Genomic DNA, 15,006 nt, shown 5'->3' with positions numbered 1-15,006 from the left:
CCCTCCACCTTGGTGAAGGTGAACAGACCCAGGACATAAAACAGACAGGGAAGGAAATTCTAGAGAGTGCAGTGAATTGACACTGAGGAGCAGAGCTGTGTTTCACTTGAATGTATTTTGTGCTTTTGTCAGAAGGTATCTGCTGAGAGACAGAGAAATCAGGTGATATGTTGACACTTTAGCAAAATGTATTTCGGATTCATTCATGTTATATGTGAATTAGCAACTCATTGTTTCTTATTTCTGAGCAGTATTCCACTGTACAGGTGAACCACAGTTTGTCCAAGTTTCTCATCTGTTCAAGGATATCTTGTTTGTTCACAATTTTTGGCAACTGAGTTTGAGTAAACTCTGGGAGTTTGTGATGGACAGGGAGGCCTGGCGTGCTGCGATTCATGGGGTTGCAAAGAGTCAGACACGACTGAGCGACTGAACTGAACTGATGGATGACAATTATAAACATTCATGTACAGGCCATTTTTGTGTGTGTGAATATAATTTTCTGATTAACTTGAGTAAAGTATAGGAGTGAGATTACAGGGTTATAAGGTAAGGGTATGTCTAACTTTACAAGAAGCTGTCTTCTAAAGTGGCTCTGCCATTTTGGATTCACAACAGCAAAGAATGACAATTCTTATTCTGCACACTCACCAGCATTGTGATGTCATTTTATTGTTTTAATTTTACGAGTCTAACTGTGGTATCTTATCATGATTTTTTAAAAATTCATTTTTTAAAATTGAAGTATAATTGCTTTACAATGTTTAGTTTCTGTTGTACAACACCATGAATCAGCATACAAATACATACATTCTCTCTCTCTTGTACTTCTTCCCTCCACCCCCACCTCACCCCTCTAGGTCTCATTATGATTTTAATTCACACTTCCCTAAAGACCAAACACAGAGTTTTCTGTTGTATTCCATTGGTATTTTTATTCTAGGCTGTTTAGTGTGGTGCTTGGGATGGAGACTGGATAATCATTGAATTATCTCATTATTTAGTTAAACCTCAGTTTTAAGCAAACACTCTGAATCTGGGTTTTGGGAGATGGGCCTCACTCGTGTTCCTATTCCCTCCTCCAGCTTCAGTGGATTTCCATCAGTCCCCTCCCCTATAGTCTGTACACTCTTGCTTCTACAGTTTGGGGCATTTAATCTTTTGAAAAGACACGGGCAATGGATCTGGGTAGGTTTTCAGAGGTGGCCTCTGTTGCTCTTCCTCAACTCCCAAACTTCAGGCTTAACTGAACTTCCTTTTTTAAATGAAGACTGCTGTTCCCTCTGCCAGCCAGTACCTTTCTCTACATTCTCCCCATCTTCTCTGTGGTCCTCTGATGGAGTTTCTAAAGGGAAAAGACTGCAAGACCTTCCTCATATCACTGCAATGCCTTCTTCATATCAGTGGCTCCCAGGGATTTCACACTTTCAGTATAGTCCATGTTCCAACAATATGTTTAAAATGCCTTTTTAAAATATTTCTACTTATTTATATGTTATTTGGCTACTTCTCTATCAGGTAAGCAAATGTTCTTGTGTTATTCTCCCTATGGGTGCCTATCAGCTGTGACCTCAGTTCTCTTTTAGTCACATGAAAATTGGTTACGTTCTAGTTTTACAGCTTTCTTCCTGTTTTAAGGATGGGAGCAATCCTCTTTATAGCTCCTTTCCAATATAAAATTGGAAGTCCAGTTGTCAAATTTTGAAGCTGCTAGCTAATGGACTAAGCTGCTGCTGCTGCTAAGTTGCTTCAGTCATGTCCAAGTCTGTGCGACCCCATAGATGGCAGCCCACCAGACTCCCCCATCCCTGGGATTCTCCAGGCAAGAACACTGGAGTGGCTTGCCATTTCCTTCTCCAATGCATAAATGTGAAAAGTTAAAGTTAAGTCGATCAGTTGTGTCCGACTCTTTGAGAACCCATGGACGGCAGCCTACCAGGCTCTTTGGTCCATGGGATTTTCCAGGCAAGAGTACTGGAGTGGGGTGCCATTGCCTTCTCCCACAGACTAAGCTAAAAACCTTTAAAGGGCAAGCTTGAGTCTTTCTTACACCTATCTTTTACGTTTTATTTTAGATAATTACTTTTAAATTCTAAGGTATCGACGTCAGGGCTAATGCATTGTTTGGAGGACCTAACAATCTTTCAATTGAAAGCTATGGGTCCAGCCTCAGGAGGAAGGATGATGGAGAGGCAAATTAAATATAACCCAAACTGAAATTCACTAAAATTGGATGGAAGCAACCAGCCCCTCATAGTTCCTGTCTAATAGAAGAAATGGATTATGTAATAGAAAGTATCATTTAGATCCTCAAAGGTCCCTTTATCTAAAATATGTGGCATTCAATTAAAAATTGTGAGACATGCAATAAGATGGTAAGACTAAAACCCACAAGGAAAAAGAACAGATAATAGAAAAGTTCAATAGATGATCCAAAAAGTAAACTGAACAGATAGAACTTTTAATTGTGATTAATATGCTACTGAATATAGAGAAAAAGACATAAGAATGAATGAATGGATGATTTTATCAAAGAATTAGATATTCTATAGAAGTAAAACCCATAGCTTATAATTGAAAAATGTATTATCTAAAATTAAGAATAAAAGGGATGGCTTCAAGAGAAGATTGAATAGAATAGGATTACTAAACTGTTCCATGGAAAATGCCCAAAGTATGGTATTCCTTGAAATAAGTTCGGGAGAATTTATCTTTTTATTTTATTAAGCCAACTGATAACTATTTGGTTTTCTTTGGCCTTGTGACTTATTGGATCTTAGGTACTTGACCAGGGATGAACCTGGTCAAGGTTCATGACTCCTGCATGGAGTCTTAACCACTGGACCACCTAGGAAGTCCCCTCATATCTGTTTTTAAAAGAGTCTGGAATGCCTATTATGAAAATGTGATGATAATTGCATCTAAAACTTATATCCATTTCCTGCTAAATATTACTAGTCAATAAACCCATACTGACAGTGCTAAATTAGTTATAAGTGAAAATATGATTGAAGAATTACTTATTTAGCTCAGAAATCTTAAAAATAGTCATAGTATAATACAAAAAATTGCATTTGGTAGAAATAATCAGCACACGATAATGCTGATAACAGGTAAAATATACATGGTAAGATTTTAATTTGGTAAAATAGTGATTTTTGTGAATGTTTAAATATTTCAAATCTTAAATAATTGCATGTAGTTGAGTTAATTGCTACATACAAAACAAAATGCACATTATCATAAAAGAGATCTAGTAAACTTTGATCATTAAATTAACATTTTTTTCTATAACAGTAATACACTAAGGAATTGGAACCACCGAAAATACTTTCAATGAACATTTTATAGTGCAGAAATTAGAAAGATTTCTTTCTACAGTGGAAATATGTTTAACAAAGATAATATGAGTCAAGTGTATATTTTTAATGAAATAAAATGTCTCAATTTTGATATGATTTTGATTAAATTTTTGTATTTTTTTGATAAATGCGAAAGTAGTGGAGTCAAAATATTAATGCATCAAAATGACAGGAACAAAATTATGGAATCAATGCATATTATAATAACAGGTTTTCTAATCTTTTGATTTGAATTTTGGAAGGCTTTCATCCTTCTCTGAGAAGCAGACAGACAATTCATTTACTTTTGAACCCTTGCTCTGAGGACAGGAAAGCTACTTTATTTCAGGGGAAAAAAACAAAAACAAAAAAACACCACACTTTTCCAATTTCCTTTCCCTTTAACAATCTTTTAAACTCTCCAATGATTTAAATAATTTCTTATAATGTCAATAAGTCACTGTGGAATTGCCTCAATTCCAAAACTTCTGTATATTTAGCTAAATCTGAGGAAATCTAGAGGTATAATTTGGTACTAAAAATGATAAAATCAGTCAAATTTATTTTATAAAGTGATTATATACCTCACTAGTTATATGATCTTTAGCAATTACTAGAACTTCTTGAGCCTCTATTTCTTCATTTGTAGTGCACATTGAATAATATTTAGCAAATATATTTCATGTGAAGATTAAATAGAACATTATTTGAAGGCCACTTGGCATGTAAGTGGGCTTCCATGGTGGATCAGAAGGCAAAGAATCAGCCTGCAATGTGGGAGACCTGGGTTCGATCCCTGGATTGGGAAGATCCCCTGGGTAAGTGAAAGGCTACCGACTCCAGTACTCTGGCCTGGAGAATTCCATGGACAGAGGAACCTGGCAGGCTACAGTCCATGGAGTTGAAAAGAGTCAGACACGACTGGGTGACTTTTGCTTCACTTCACTTCTCTTGGCATATAAATGATATTTGATAAATTATTGTTTGTCTTGCTTCCAGTTAGAAGAATTTTGAACCAAAGATAGTTCATTAGTTTTTTTAGATCAAATTCTATTCAGTTTTGTACTCAAATATCTCTATATTCATACCCCAAATTCAGTATTTAACTCATATTCCCACTGATAATTTACATGGTGTTCTATACATGTAACCCTCAGTTGGGTGGGTTCTTTAACTTGTACGGAGTAAAGTCAGGCTTGCTTCTTCAGCGAGCATTTGTTGCAGGACACGTGTCAAGGAGGGTGATAAAACTCATGTGAGCAGAAGGATAGCTTGTCCACATGGAGGATGGATGTGTGCTTAGTCATATCCAACTCTTTGTGACCGCACGTACTGTAGCCTGCCAGGCTCCCCTGTCCATGGAATTTTCCAAGCAAGAATACTGGAGTGGGTTGCTATTTCCTACTCCAGGGTCCACATGGAGGATGATTGTTTAATTAGAGAACTGTGGGGATCCAACATAGCCTCAAGGACCTGGGTATCTCATTGTCCCTTCATGGTGGGAGACCTTTTCTGTGGCATACAGCTTTTAATTGCTTCAATCATATAGTCAACTGTTAGCAAGGTTGTTCAATCTACTTACTCAGTATGAACGTAAAAGTGTTAGTTGCTCATTTGTGTCTGACTCTGCAACTCCATGGACTGTGGCCTGCCAGGCTCCTCTGTCCGTGGAATTCTCCAGGCAAGAATAATGGAGTGAGTTGCCGTTCCCTTCTCCAAGGGATCTTTCTGACCCAGGGATAGAACTCAGGTCTCCTGCATTGCAGGCAGATTCTTTACTGTCTGAGCCACTGGAAAAATCCCCTTATTCAGTTTAGAATGTACTATACAATGTGATAGACTGAAATAGAGGATTTTTGAGAGGATTTTTGTTTGTTTGTTTTTAAATTCCTATGAATAAGATAGAATATATGAAAGAATATGGGAGTTGAGAAATAAGATTCTCCCACCTCTTGGGGAAAGCATTTTCTGATGAGAGAATTGTGTGGGTGTGATAGCTGTTTTCCTTGAGTGGAAAGATGGTACTTGTTGCTTCAAAGATTTCAGGCACCAGTGAAAATGTGGCTTTGTTGCATGTATCACCATCAATGTTGAACCACTATTCCAAAAAATTGTAAAAGGCAGCACACTCTAAAACAGAATACTATTAGGAACACATTATAGCTCTGAAATTACAAATTATGATGACAAAATTTAGGGGAAAGTCAAAGGAAAATGAAATCCAGAGACTGGAGTTTTGCTTTTAGCTATGTCATTTTAGGTAAGTCTCAAACACATTGGCTAATCTTCTTTATTTGACTAATAGATAGACTCAGTTTGCAAACTCAAATAATTTCAAGTTTCAGACAGGCAAAATCAATAATTGATAGTTATTTGACATCAAGGTGAATTTTCACAAATGTAGAAAGAGACTGTTGCTATACCTGTCAGGAGTCAGAATGGTTGACTAGAGTTAGCCTAGTGCTTGCATTGTCAAAATGCATTTAGAAGTATGTGCTTTTTTCTGTGTGTAACTAATTAAAATATCTTTAGGAGCATATCATTATGACAAAATCCTCTTAAGAACAAATTTAAGGTTTAAAATTCTATGATTTTGTAAGCATCATAACCAGAGGAGATTTTTAAGATGGCTCCTCTTGTTTTAGATTTCACAACACTCACTCTTTTAAGATTTTCCTCCTTTAATGGAAATGATAAACAACAAACAAATATTAGAGGAGTTTTGGAATATCTGTGTCCAAAATCATTCTACCTCTTTACTAGAGAAAATCAGGATCAAAAAATCAGTATGTGAATACTAATACACTTGGTTTTATTTCATTATCTAGGAATTAATTTTTAATAGCTTTATTTAGATATAATTCACATACCATAAAATTCTCCCATTTAAAGTGCAAATTCAGCTAGTGGGAAGCCAGTGTATAGCACAGGGAGCTCAGCTCAGTGCTCGGTGATGACCTGGTCGGGTGGGATGGCGGGGTGGGACGGGGGTTCCGGAGGGAGGGGATAATGTGTATACATGTAGCTGATTCACATTATTGCATCGTTGTACAGCAGAAACTAACACAACATTGTAAAGCAATCATACTCCAGTAAAAATGTACAAATTTAGTTTTTTTTTTTCTAGTGTAACAGAGCAGTGCAATCATAACCAGTCTCATGTTAGAATTTTACATCACTGCTCCTCCTCAAAATCCCTGAACTCATGAGCAGTCATTCTCCATGCCCCACCTCTACTACCACCTAGCCTCTGGCAGACACTAAGCTACTTTCTGTCCCTAAAAGTTTATCTTTTCTGGGAACTTCATATAAATGGAATCATATGCTAGATGGCCTTGTGTGTCTGGTTTTCTTTCATTCAGCTTAATGTGTTCAAGGTCCATCTACATCGTTGCATGTGTCAGTATTTCATTCCTTTTAATTGTTGTATAATATTCCTCTGTATGGATATGGGTGGTGATGGTGGTTTAGCCGCTAAGTTGTGTCTGACTCTTGGGACCCCATGGACTGTACCCTCCAGGCGCCTCTGCTCATGAGATTTCCCAGGCAAGAACACTGGAGTGGGTTGCCATTACCTTCTCCAGTATGAATATATAAGATTTTATTTATTCATTAACCTATTTATGCTTTCACTTTTTAGCTATATGGGTAATACTGCTATTAACATTGATATACAAGCTTTTGTATGGATATATGTTTTCATTCCTCTTGGGCATATGCCTAGGTATAAAATCGCTAAGTCATATAGTAATTCTGTGCGTAGCATTTGGAGAAACTGTCAGACTCTTTTCCAAAGTGGCTATACTATTTTATGGTCCAACCAGCTTCCAATCTCTCCACATCTTTGCCAGCACTTGTTATTGTCTATCTTTTTCACATCAGCCTTCTAGCGTGCTTCTTACTGTGGTTCTTTTTTGCATTTCCCAGATAACCAATGATGTTGAACATTTTTTTGAGTTTTTGGTCATTTGTATATTTTTGGAGAAATGCCATTCAAATTCTTTGCTCATTTTTAAAAATTAGGATTTAAAAAAATGTAGTTGTTTGAATTGAACTTTTAGGTGTCAGTTAGAATCAGTACACATAATAATTTGTATAGATACCCTTCTTTATGTGCACTTATCTTTTTATTTTATTTTTTTTTTGTTTGTTTTTTATTTTTTATTATTATTATTATTTTTTTTTTCCAGTGGGTTTTGTCATACATTGATATGAATCAGCCATGGATTTACATGTATTCCCAATCCCGATCCCCCCTCCCACCTCCCTCTCCACCCGATTCCTCTGGGTCTTCCCAGTGCACCAGGCCCGAGCACTTGTCTCATGCATCCCACCTGGGCTGGTGATCTGTTTCACCATAGATAGTATACATGCTGTTCTTTTGAAATATCCCACCCTCACATTCTCCCACAAAGTTCAAAAGTCTCTTCTGTATTTCCGTGTCTCTTTTTCTGTTTTGCATATAGGGTTATCGTTACCATCTTTCTAAATTCCATATATATGTGTTAGTATGCTGTAATGTTCTTTATCTTTCTGGCTTACTTCACTCTGTATAATGGGCTCCAGCTTCATCCATCTCATTAGGACTGGTTCAAATGAATTCTTTTTAACAGCTGAGTAATATTCCATGGTGTATTCCACAGCTTCCTTATCCATTCATCTGCTGATGGGCATCTAGGTTGCTTCCATGTCCTGGCTATTATAAACAGTGCTGCGATGAACATTGGGGTGCACGTGTCTCTTTCAGATCTGGTTTCCTCAGTGTGTATGCCCAGAAGTGGGATTGCTGGGTCATATGGCAGTTCTATTTCCAGTTTTTTAAGAAATCTCCACACTGTTCTCCATAGCGGCTGTACTAGTTTGCATTCCCACCAACAGTGTAAGAGGGTTCCCTTTTCTCCACACCCTCTCCAGCATTTATTGCTTGTAGGCTTTTGGATAGCAGCCATCCTGACTGGCGTGTGATGGTACCTCATTGTGGTTTTGATTTGCATTTCTCTAATAATGAGTGATGTTGAGCATCTTTTCATGTGTTTGTTAGCCATCTTTTTAAAAGTACTAAATTATTACAGAATCAAAACCTTTAATATTTAACACATGTGCATATGAGCCCATTTGGTTTCTTTAATGAAATGAGAATTATTTGCTTATTGTTTTTAAAGAATATTTGAAATGGATTCATTTTAGAATAAAATGGATTCCCTTGGGTCACATTTCCCTGTAATCTCATTTTCTTCCTGACTCAGGATCTCACCCAAGTTTATGTCTATGCTGCAGTCAAAACATAAGCCAGTCTTCTTGGCAAATTGTATGCTTCCTAAAAAACAAGCAGTCTAAGTGAATTCTAGTCAATCATATTACCACTTCATGATAGCAGTACCAATAATTGTGTAATTACTCTTTTCTTCTTTTATTTTGTACTTCTAGACAAAAGTAAAATGTATCAGTTGGCTTGGAATATAATTAAATTTGCCTGAAGAAAAAAAGGCAAAGGTCAATATCAAATGCTTTTAAAGTTTTACATCTCAATATTGTATATACAATTTCTAAACATATGTTTGAGTTTTAACATTACCTGATAATTTCTTGTTGAGGAATAGTAAAATCAACTTTATTGAATTATAATTTACATAAAAATGAGAATCATGCATTTTAAGTGTACTTATTGATGAATTTTGGCAAATGTATGCACCTGTTAACCAGTTTTACAACCAAGATATAGAATATGTCCATCACCACAATAGTATTCATTCCCCTTTCCAATTCACTCCTTCTCCCATAGAAATAGAATCACTCTGTGTATAGATATTGTCATTATTTTTTTCTTGGTATATTGTTTTTGAGATTAATTCAGGTTGCTACATATATCAGAATCTCTGCTTCTGAAAATTAGGAAAGTGGAAATTAGAATCAAGGATTATACCACATTTTATAAAAATTTGGTTCTACATTTACCAAACATATGACATCTGAAATGAATGACTAGAATATACACTGGAGCTTAGGTGTAGAGTGACATTCTTGAACACAGATCCTGAAGAACAATTTTGACTGATCATTATAGAGAGATTTCTTGAGTTTCTCCTGTGTATTAATATTAAACATGAGAGGAAGACTAATGAGAAAAAGAAAAAAGTCATACCCCTGTCTTCATGTATATGTAGACTAGTGGATAACAGAGCTAATGAGTAAGTAGAAAATGATTACATTTTAAATAATCTACTTATTGCTCTGAGACTACTTTATGGAGATACCAAAGGAAAACTAGAGAGACAAATTAAGAATCTATCATAACCTTTTTCTTAGTTGTGGCATGCAGGATCTGGTTCCCTGATCAGGGATTGAACTCAGGCACCCTGCATTGGGAGCTCGGAGTCTTAGTCACTGGACCACCAGGGAAACCCCTCTATTTTAAATGCAAAATGAGACATGAGAGTGTCTTGGATCCTAAGTGAGTTGGGGGATGTGGGAAGAGCAGAAGGATTTGGGATTTGTTTTAGAATTTGGGAAAAATTGTCACAGCAATACTCTCACCTCTGTCTACACTCTTGTATGTCTACACTGTCTACACTCCTTCTCACACTGACTCTGGACTTGATTAACTGATATGTTTTGACCAGTAGGATGTTAGCAAATGGGATGCAAGCAAAGACTTGAAAAGTGTCTCCAAAATGGGATTTGTCTTCTCTTGCTGCCCTTAGAACACAATGTGAAGAAACCTAGGTTGGCTTAAAGAAGATTACACCACGTGTAGCAGTTGTAAGTAGTAACAACTAAGGCCTCCAGACCCACCAGCCACCAGCCAACCCACCAGTCAATGATGCTACTTGAGTGAATTAAGTGAGACCAAAAGAAGAACCACATAGTTGTATCTAGCCCAAATTCTGACACACAGAACAGTGAGCTAGTAAATGTTAATTATTATAGGCTACCAAAATTTGAGGGTTTTTTGTTATACAGTAATAGAAACTGATACTGGGACAGAATTAACTGATGGAATGGATAATTTTGGGAAAAGAATAAGCCAAATACATCACAAAAATTTCTGCTTGAGCAACAGTGTTGATGATTTTAACATCTGGGAGTAGGGGTTGAAACAGGATTTGGAGGAATCAAGGGTCTGAATTTAGATATGTTAATTTTCATAGAGCTGCATTTTCCAGACATAAATTGGGGAATTGGAAAGATAAAGTTGACAGAATAAAGTCAGGAAAATAAGCAGACTTTATGTTTTTGTAAGCCAATACATTATAAAATATGTTTCAGAAGAAAAATTCCAGGATGCAGAAGTAGCTGAGATCACCCAATGTCATCTACAGGGTTAGGGTTAGGGTAGGGTAGATGCTGGCCAGTGGTGGGTCCTCACAGGGACAGACCCATATTCACCATGGTCCAGCATCTCCAATCACTGAGGAAGCAAACTCTCTTAGGTGTAAATCACTCCAGAGCCTGACAACTGGTATCCCAGAGACTGACTCCATTTCGTGTTTTGTTTTGTTATTGTTCTTTACAATAAATTTTCTGCCTGCACTTAAAAATAAAGGCAATATTCATAAAAATATAAATTGTTAACTTATAAAAAAAGATTTGCCAAGCTTGGTGACAGTGGGTTAAGAGTGAGGAGTAAGATGAAGCATGAGATTTTCTGCCATGCAACATCATAACCCTCATTCCCACTGTGCTCTCAGCATACACAATGTGTGAGTTTGAGCATCGTTTGTTGTATTTATCATTTATGTTCTATCACTGATGAGGATATTCCGTTTTCTAAAATTGAGAGGAACTGAGACATCACCAATTACACTGAAGTCTATGTTTTTTGGAACTCCTAAATTGAAAGGAGTTCCTTAGAACTCCTATATTGAAGACTTGAGGTTCTTAGACTTTAATGACTCCTCTAGAAGTAGATAGCTTCTTTTATCTAAAAACGATTTATTATTAACCAAAGTATATATCTAATTCAATATCCTCTAAGGCTCAAAACAAGACCACTTATGTTCCCAATTCCTAAAATCTAGTTAACACATATTTTAACAAGTTTACAAGAAAAAACATTCGTATTCTTGGGTCATTAGAGCATTATTGATCACATTATAATGTCTCATGGATAAAAGTGAGATGAATTTTGAATCTTGATTTAGGACCTTATGTATGTAAATCACATCACTTTAACACTCAGTGAGGGCTTCCCTGGTGGCGCATCGGTAGTAAAGAATCTGCCTGCCAATGCAGGAGACATGGATTCAATCCCTGGCCCAGGAAGATCCCACGTGCTGCAAAGCAACTAAGCCTGCGCGTCACAGCTACTGAGCCTGTGCTCTAGAGCCCGGGAGCTGCAGCGCTGAGCCCACATGTCCTGGAGCCCATGTTCCACATACAGAGAAGCCACTGAGATGAGAAGTCAAAGCACCTGCTCACCACAGCTAGAGAAGAGCCCGCAGAGCAACGAAGAACTAGCACAGCGAAATGTACGTGAATATGATTACAAAAAACTAAGTGACAAAAAAAGTGAGTGTTTACTATGAAAGAGGCAATACATTATCAGAATAGCTCAATTCTACTTGTAAAATGCAAGGCAATAGATTCAAAATGACTAGATTGATTATTTACATTATTCTTTATTCTTAACTTGGTTAAAAATATGTCTTCTTCATATTAAAATGTTCTTCAGCAATTCCATAATTTAGGACCTCACTGGCAGCCCAGTGGTTAAGACTTTGCCTTTTAATGCAGAGGACACAGGTTTGATCCCTGGTCAGGGAACTAAGACCCTACATTTCATGTGGCATGGCCAAAAATTTAAAAGAACATTAATAATAAAAGAAGTATTATTCCCCCTCTGGAGGAAAAAAAAAAACCATGACATTGACTTGTGTCATCAGTGACAGAAAAGAATTAGAGCATCAGCATCAAGAAGGGACCTGAACTTTTAAATGTGATTCATGAATGTTCTGTAATACCAGAAAGCAATCAGAAATAATACAGTAGCATGAATAAGATGAAAAATCATAATGTCAATGAAAAAGTATGAAATAATAAAATTAGTAGCAAAATGCAATGTCTTGCACACTAAAGCATACATACAACTTTGAGTACTAAGGAAGTATGTATGTGTGTGGAAGGTGAGTTGGAAGAATCTACATTTTAAAAGATAGCTAAAACTGAAGTGAGTAGCCTGGAAGTTGGGGATATTAAAGAAAAACAAAACAGAAGGAGAGGGACTTCCCTGGAGGTCCAGTGGTTAAGACTTTGCCTTCCAGTACAGGGGATGAGTTTTCGATTCCTGTTTGGGAAGCTAAGATCTTACATGCCTTGCAGCCTAAAAACCAAAACTCGGAGAATTTGTCTCAGGATTTGGTTTCCCGGCCCCAGCTCTGAGCCTTCTTGCTTGCTTGTGATTTGCTTTATTTCTCTTCCCTTGCTCCTTGCATTGAGGGCATGTGCGCATGCTCAGTCACTTCAGTCATGTCCGACTCTTTGCAACTCCACTGACTGTAGCTCACCAAGCTCCTCTGTCCATGGGATTCTCCAGGCAAGAATACTGGAGTGAGTTGACATGGCCTCCTCCAGGAGATCTTTCCAACCCAGGGATTGAACCCATGTCTCCCATGTTTCCATCACTGCAGGCAGATTCTTTACCGCTAAGCCACCTGGGAAGCCCTTCCATTGCCCCTTATTTCACCCTAACCTCCTTTATGGGATGTCTCAGGAGGACAGTCTGACTGAATTTTGATCTGCAGCACCTGCCTCTGACACTGCCTCTGTCATCTCCCATCTCCATGGCTCAGACAGCAGCTGGTGTAGCAACTCCACTTGGGCTGGGCTCCTGGAAATCACTAGGACATCGCAGCCCGACCTGTCCATCCTGACAACAAGGGGACCGGGGCACCTGCTGGAACCTGCTCTTCAAATCTGATAAGGAGGCCCTTGGTAAGAGTAGTCTGTTAAACATGTACAAGGCACCACGCAGTGCTTGTCAGTGTGGTGTGTTACCAGATGCCTGTGCACTCGTGCCGGGCTTAAGCGCAGAAAACAGTTAACAGGTGTGTGTTCTGGTTTCATGTAGTGCAACTCTTCCGAGAGTGGAGCAGGTGCCAGGCTGCTTGTCAATGGGCCAGGCAAATATGCCAGACGGGAAAGCGTCTGTGAGTTCTGAGAGAGCCAAGTAAACAAAAGAGGGTACAAGCCAGAGAGAATGTACTTTAGAGAGAGGAAAACAACATCATTTAGAGAATGAGGCTACCATCAAGTTCTGTGATGTCCTCAGAAACCAAGGAAATGGACAAGATGCCAGGTCAGAGTAGATGAACTGAAGTCATCTCGCTGGAATGAACAATTTTTGAGACAAAAGGCCTGATAAAGTAGGAAGGAAAGTAGACTTAGTGACTTGTAGACTCTGAAGAAGAGCAGAAAGGGAGATGGTCCAGGCAGGAAGTGAAGACTGTGTATTTAGAAGATGAAGTGTGTATAAGGATCAAGGGTCTAGATAAGTAATATGAAGCTGGAGGTCAAGGTCAGAGGAATGGACTCTGGACAACTGCCAAGATGGCATGTAGGGAGTAGGGGGTCTCCTTCAGCCTGGTGCAACCCTACAAGGTCATGGGAAAGTCAAGTGGGTAAAGGGGACTGGGGGGGTGAGGTTGGGGGGAGAGCTGGACCAAGTGACTGATTGACATTTACAACCATTCTTAGATTTATGAATCAAGTACATAACCAGGAATCAAGACATACCAGGAACCAAGTCTGGTTATTTTAACCAGATGCTAGATTTCGGTTTGGGAAAATTAGAAAAAGAAAGAAAAAAAAAAAGCTCTTCTCTCTTCCTCCATATTCACATCTAATCGATTAACAAGTTCTAGGGCTCTGAACCCTCAGTGTCTCCCAAATCAAAGTTCTGTTGTATTTGGCCCAAAAGTTCATTTGGATTTTTCCATACGATACTGTAGAAAAACCAAATAAACATTTTGTCCAACTTCTTTCAAACCCACATAATCTCTTTTATTAAAATTATTTATCGGGCATTCATCATTTTTATAATCTTTTTTTAAAAGAATTACTAAATTTATAGTTTAAAAATAATATAACACCAGCAACTTGTTTGTTCAGAGGAAAAAACTATTGCAAATGTCTAACACTTTTTCTGATGGACCCATCCAGAAATCATATTGGATAAAAGAGAGAACCTTTGGAAGCCATAAAACACAGAGCAATTTCATTTGTTCACTTACTTGTTTCTAAAGGCTGTTCATTGAAGTGAGTCTGGAAGTGACATTTCAGTTCATCAGCTATCAACACATATTTTAGGAAGTGCTTTTTCAGAATTTGAGAAGGTTAAAGCTAAAGCATTCCATCAATCTCTTACGTGTCTGCCAGAAAGCCAAATGCAGTAAAGTTCAAGTGATCAAAGAAAAACAGCAGAGTGATAACTCTGGCCCTTGCAGGCCAGAGTTACTTAAACACTGAATGAGAGTTTTTCAAATGCAACAAAAATGTGCAGTTTTTCAAGTCTAGTAAATTCAAGATAAAAAATAGACAGGATTTTATATGTGAATGTGATTTTCTTGTCTTATCATCACTGGTATATATATTTTATATTACTTTTTTTTTTGTAGGGGATGGAATCTTGGTTTGTCTTGTGGTCTTTCCTTCAGAACCAATTCTCAGA

Source organism: Dama dama, unplaced genomic scaffold, assembly GCF_033118175.1.
Source record: "Dama dama isolate Ldn47 unplaced genomic scaffold, ASM3311817v1 ptg000036l, whole genome shotgun sequence".
NCBI lineage: Eukaryota > Metazoa > Chordata > Mammalia > Artiodactyla > Cervidae > Dama > Dama dama.
The sequence above is the reverse complement of the archived record's forward strand: the minus strand, read 5'-3'. Positions refer to the sequence as shown.